General features: G+C 31.1%; 1 long non-coding RNA gene across 3 annotated transcripts in view; it reads left to right on the top strand.

Moving 5' to 3' along the window:
* Window positions 1-4,375, top strand: part of LOC106680128 (uncharacterized) — a 486,547-nt gene extending 482,172 nt beyond the window's left edge. For all 3 annotated transcript variants that reach the window (XR_010843854.1, XR_010843855.1, XR_010843853.1), the window contains one exon: window positions 4,239-4,375. This is a non-coding gene — a long non-coding RNA (uncharacterized lncRNA). The remainder of the gene's footprint in view (window positions 1-4,238) is intronic.
* The last annotated feature ends 1,776 nt before the right edge of the window (window positions 4,376-6,151 follow it).

Here is a 6,151-nt window from a genome sequence, read left to right as displayed (position 1 = left end):
TACCCTCTATACTGTATAGTATACTGTACCCTCCAGATTATCTGAAAAAAACTGAACCTTTTTCTCAAAGGAAATAACATACTTTTTTTTTACATAAAACAACTCAAAATTGAATTTTTGTGTCTTAAACAGCCGCCTTTTTTTTCCCACTATGGTCGGTAAACTCATCAATTTTGACACTTAGCAGTTGTCAATAAATTAATCAAAAATTGGGATATAATAACATACATTATGATATTTTGCTATCAGATCATAGAAATAATTAATATTATTATTTTCTTTTATTACTATATTTTGCCACGCCATCATACCAAATATACATATTGAATAAATATAAAAAAAAATGAATAGTAAATAAATAGTAATAATAAAAAGATAAGTATGAAATAAAATGGATAATATTAATGTTAAAATAATAATAAGTACGTTAACAACTAAGGTAAATCAAATAAAAAATAAGTAAGGAAAATAAATGATGTAAAAACTAAACATAAATATTATTACTAAACAGAAATGTAAAAGGATTCCTTCGTCTGTAAAGGCAAGATAGATAAATATTCCTCTACCAGATAGAAGAAACTTCACAGCAATCTAGTTAATGATAGTCTGAGAAAGTGTTTTCTTGGTCTTTCTATACCTTCCTCTCTTGTTTCAGAAAGAAACTTTGCTCCGTGTTGATATAGTTCAACAAGAATGGGAAAGATTCTTCAGTTAAAAATGCGTTCACTAATAAATTGTCTTCCTTTGTTGCATGATTTGGGAAAGTAATAAAGAAAAAAATATATCAATAAAATTCAAAATCAATATAAAAGTCAAAATTTTAGACTGAAAAACATAGATTACGGTAATAAATGCTTCCTTTTTGGATTTGGCTAGAAATCATTGCGATTAATTTCATTTCATCTTTAATTTCATCCATCAGTTCCACTACAATTTCACTAAATAACAATAAAATGGTCCAAAACATAAACAAATAGAGGTTTGGAAGTACTATTGCACTGATGTAATTATAAGCATTTACAATTACTGTAATTATTTTAAGTGATTGGCTGTTACTGTAAGTGTGATTGTTGAAGCAATTACTGTAATTGTAATTGTTAACACAATTACTGTAATTGTTGAAACAATTACAATACCTTCTTGACTTTTAGTAATTGAAATTACAGTTACTTGTAATTTAACCCATATCTACGTTATAAATTTTGAATTCAATTTATTTATGTAAACAAATTTCTTAGGGTGAATTTCGTCCATGTATGAACTTTGTTTCATGTACAGATTTGTTCAGATGTGCAGATTATGAAAATGCTTTAGACTTTTAAATGGTGCGCTAAAGATTCGATTGATTTTAACTTTTTCGGTTCCTAACATATTAAAGTCTGTTAATATGTTTTCGAATGTGCAGAAAAACAAAATCGTTTCATGATCGCGCGTTACAATACAAATTTAAAATGTCCGCTTTAACCTATGGAATATTATTTTTTCGAAGGTACTGAAAATAAGAAAATAAATCGATTTTACGATAATTTTCTTGCTTAGCGATTTATTTTAACTTTGTGTATTTCTTTGGATGTATTGGGGCCTTTATATATGTTTTGGAGGTGATGAAAATGAAAATAAAATAGGCTTTACTTTTTGGATTACAGTATGTTAAAATACAGAGTGTTGGAAACAGGAAAGGGTATAATAAATTGATACACAAAAGCTGTATTAAGGTGGCTGAACTATGGCGAAAAACTATTTCAGTTATATACGAGTTGAGAAGATTTTTCACACCATTTGTACACAAATCGTTACTGAAAATCAAACAAACATATAGATCAAACTTGTGTAATAATTCAATAATTTGTTAAATGATTCCTGAAAGCATCCGTCGTTATAATCGAGAATCCTCCATCACTAGATTTTGAGCTTTGATTTGAGGGTGGTCACATTGTGATGACGTATTATTTTTACACCAATTCCCCATATTTCTAAAGCATATTGCCTAGTACTTATATAACCTATATAAGTCAGATATGTTGAAAAATAAAAAACTTAAATCAGTGACACATTTAAGCATCATTTTATCCATGGTACATTCACATCTCAAAGATGACATAAGAACTTGGAGCATTGACCAATATATTCCTGTACCCTCGCCCTCTCCCGACAAATCACACATAAATTCCTATTTCATGTTATAATAATTAATAATAAGGAAAAAATGAAACTAAAATCTCTGTTACAAGTGTAATTTCATAATTTTGCATAAGCACAACAATCATCACTGCACATTTGCAAATAAGATATAGAGGATTATATTCAACTGACATTACACATATCGTGCAGCATAGCATACACCGTGCGATAGATCTGCTGCATTCGACTAATCTGACGGGAGCTGGCTGAGGCATGAATTCTGGGATCATGTCGTGTTTATCTCATTATCTACAGCCTCCTTCACTGATTGAAATTTTAGATAGAGCTCCTCTCACTATCTTCAGAGCACATACAACCGCTTAATTTAGTGTTACTAGATTGAAATGGATTTTCTTTCTGTTAAACAATTTTATTTTATTTTATTTTTTAAGGTGTGAAGGTGTTTATAACAATCCGCTAATTAAGAAATCAAATTAAATCAAACGCTAAAGCAGCTACTCATTAAATAATGTCCAGCTGTTTTAAGTTATATACATTAAATGTTATTATTTATGTTATTTCACTTGGCTAAAAGAGTTGCGGATTCAAACAGAGCTAGAGTTAGTGGATAGTAACTGTTAATACAAAGCTATTCAATATGAATGTTATTACTTATTAGGCAGTTGTTGTAGTATTTCATTCAATTTTATTTTCTAGATTATGGACTGCTATCCTATCCTCCCATCTCGATCCTGTAACAGCCACTCCAAACACACCTCACCCGGATTGAGCAATGGTGCAACCAATGTCGGATAAAATTTAAAATAAATTCTAATAAATCTCACCAAATCTCATTTACCCTTCATTGTAAACCCATGACCTCTTGCCCTACACTATCCTTTAATAATACCCCACTTATTCCTCTTGAACAGATCCGTTACTTAGGGCTACATCTTGACAAACGACTGACATGGAATCCTCATACAAGATTGAAAAGACAGGAGACTGCTCGTAGATTCCGACTATTACAACATTTACTAGACAAACGGCCTAAACTGCCAATACATTACAAAGGACTGATCTACATGAAACCATCAAATTCCTCCCTAATCCAATCCTTACAGTCCAAAATGCTTAGTAAAATCCTTACTTTGTCACGATCAAGTCATCCATCAGAACCTCAATGTCTCACATGTTGCCGATTTGCCAGAACCAGATATCAATCCTTCCATGATAAACTTTCCAACCACCCAAATCCACTTGTTTCTAACTTGGCTTAATAATCCTCCTAGGTGTCTGAAAAGAGAATGACTTCGAGATCTTCTCCGCTAGAAATATTATTGGAGTTCCATCAGTGGGTAGATTCTACAGATGTTTGTATCATGTCACTATGTCACCTACAGCAAATTTACTGTGTAAAAATATATACAGTTGTAAATAACAATAAATAAATTATTTAAAAAAAAAATTTTAACACACATGAAAATCTCATTGGAAGAATAGATTCTCGTAGCATTTTATCTATTGTATCTGGTGGTCCAATACTTATAGTCTAGCACCCAATGACATTTATTCAACGGGAGAACGTATGGATAGCAAGGTCTATAATCAATTTTCCAAAATAAATACAATTAGGATCAGCTAGAACTACTGTCAATAATCAGGGGCATTTCTCGTAAAATTAGCACTAAAACTTATCAAATTTGGATTTTCAATCAAGCCAACTATAAACGGCTGCGATTTGCACTGAAAGATTTTCTTAATAAAATGAGTAAAATTTAACCACGTAGATCCGATGAAAAAACGATAAAAAAGTCTGCTAACACATACAATTAATGGGACAAACAGGAAAGGCAGATGTGGTCGAAAATACTGACAATATTCTAAAAGCCAGGAACTGGATGGCATCGGCCCAAGACTGTGACGATTGGAGGAAGTGAAAGAAGCGTTTTGAGCGCTGTCATTAAAAATTTAAATAAAATAAAACGCATCTGAAAAAATAGGCATATTACACGTAGATTACAAATTTTCAAAAAGTTAGTTATTGTTTTTGTGCCTCTATTCAAATGAATAACTTTTATTTTAACTTTAATCTTGACTTACAATTTTTTTTCCAGTGTGATCCAGGAGTTGGATTGGACGCCTTCTTCCATGCTCTCTACACCAGGAAGGATAAGATGATGGTTTTGTTAGGCAGTGCTTGCTCCGATGTCACAGAGTCCTTGGCCAAGGTGGTGCCGTATTGGAATATGGTCCAGGTGGGTTAATTTACCTTAATTTGTGTTTTTTTAAATTAGTAATATCTTATTTATTCTGCTAGTAAAATTTTCTCATGTAAAATCTTAATTAAGTTGAGGTCTGATACAGAACAAGCTGGGATCCACTTCTAAATCTGCTGCATTGCACCGCATCACGCAACATTCAGTTACCAACACCCTCCCCCCTCCGCTCACACACATACGCCCCCAAGTTTTGTGTTCATTAGTGGGTTCGTGTTGAAGTTGCCGCTATTTTTGTAGCTTTCGAAAAAAATAATCTAAAACTTTTTTTTTTTAATTTTTCCATTTATATAAAAATTCTCTTTTTAGGATTTTCCTAGGTGGGAATAAGAAATATAAATTTTGTTCTGTCCAATAATACAAAAGTTTAACAAGATATAATGCAATAGGGAAAGATCTGGAGGTAATGTCTGTTGCCATCCGAATCGGATCCTTCTATTTCCTTTTTTCTCCTTCAGTCCTTTATTCATAGAATGCTTCAGATACAACATCTTCGAATGAAATGTTTCATAAATACTTGTGGACATAAAATAACTTTTGAATCCCTTTTGAAAAACATCATAAGCTCGTATGACTTTCAGATCTAATATAATTATTATAAAAAATTTTTATATGAAGACGCAAACATTTGTTTCTTTTCAATGTTTTCACTGTAACTCAATTACCTAATTCCTATATTTTTAATAAAACGGTTCATGTCAACATGAAAATATTTTAAACGTTTTATTATATTTTCCTTATTCTGAGAGACAATAATCAAATAAACTTTATGCATTCCATTACCATGTTTCGTGAAATTCTAACCTTTACAAAGCCTTTTTAATATAATTATAATTGAAAACATTGAGCATGGTGTATTCATCATTTGATATCATCCCTTTTGATATCATTACTAGCCTTAATTATTAAATTATCTTGGTCTTGGGTGTAGTTATTTAGCTGATCCTGCACATCAGCAACAGTCATATTATAATTTTTTTTTAATTAAATACATATTCTGTATGTTTACAGAAATAAATACAGTAGTAATATTACTTGAAAATAAAATAAAAATTACTAGAATGGTTTATAATGACATTTTAAAAAAAAAATGGAACCACATATTGGTAAGGGGCAATGAAATGAGTTTATTGAAGTATATTTTGTCCCAAGTTACTTGACTAACTCATAGTCGATTGTTTAGTTAATTAAAAGATGCTGCGCTAGCCGGTGACAAAAAAAAAAATTCAACATTCTTCGATTATCCTCATTTTTGTTTTATTTATTCTTACAATTTAATTTATTTTTTTATTAAGACCTCATTGACATTATTAACTATGACATTAATGTTGTAAAGTGTAAATAAAGACAGAGTGAGTTCTGACTCTGCTTGCCGACCGGGACGAATTGATGGAGAGCTCTCGGCTAGAAGGCAGTTAATATTCATTATCTTCAGTAATTTATGACTGCTAACTTTCAATTACCGTTTACTGGTGATATTTTTAGCTCCGCTTCATCAATCTGCCTGCATAGATCTTGTTGCTTTGGAATTCTATCGTTTTTATTCATATTCCCTTTCCAAGTGCTCTTTTTTTACTTATTTTTTTTTTATGATCCCTCTAAACCAGAAAAAAATACATGCATTATGTGAAGAAAACATAATTCAAATTAAATTATACCTATGTCTACCGTCAGTATTTGAAGGTCTGAGTGATATACTGCTATGTACTAGTAGCAGATTTACTTGGGATGCCAGGATAATCGCTGAAGGC

The sequence above is a fragment of the Halyomorpha halys genome, unplaced genomic scaffold, assembly GCF_000696795.3.
Source record: "Halyomorpha halys isolate HHAL.00 unplaced genomic scaffold, Hhal_1.1 Scaffold244.1, whole genome shotgun sequence".
NCBI lineage: Eukaryota > Metazoa > Arthropoda > Insecta > Hemiptera > Pentatomidae > Halyomorpha > Halyomorpha halys.
This window is presented reverse-complemented; position numbering and strand designations above follow the sequence as displayed.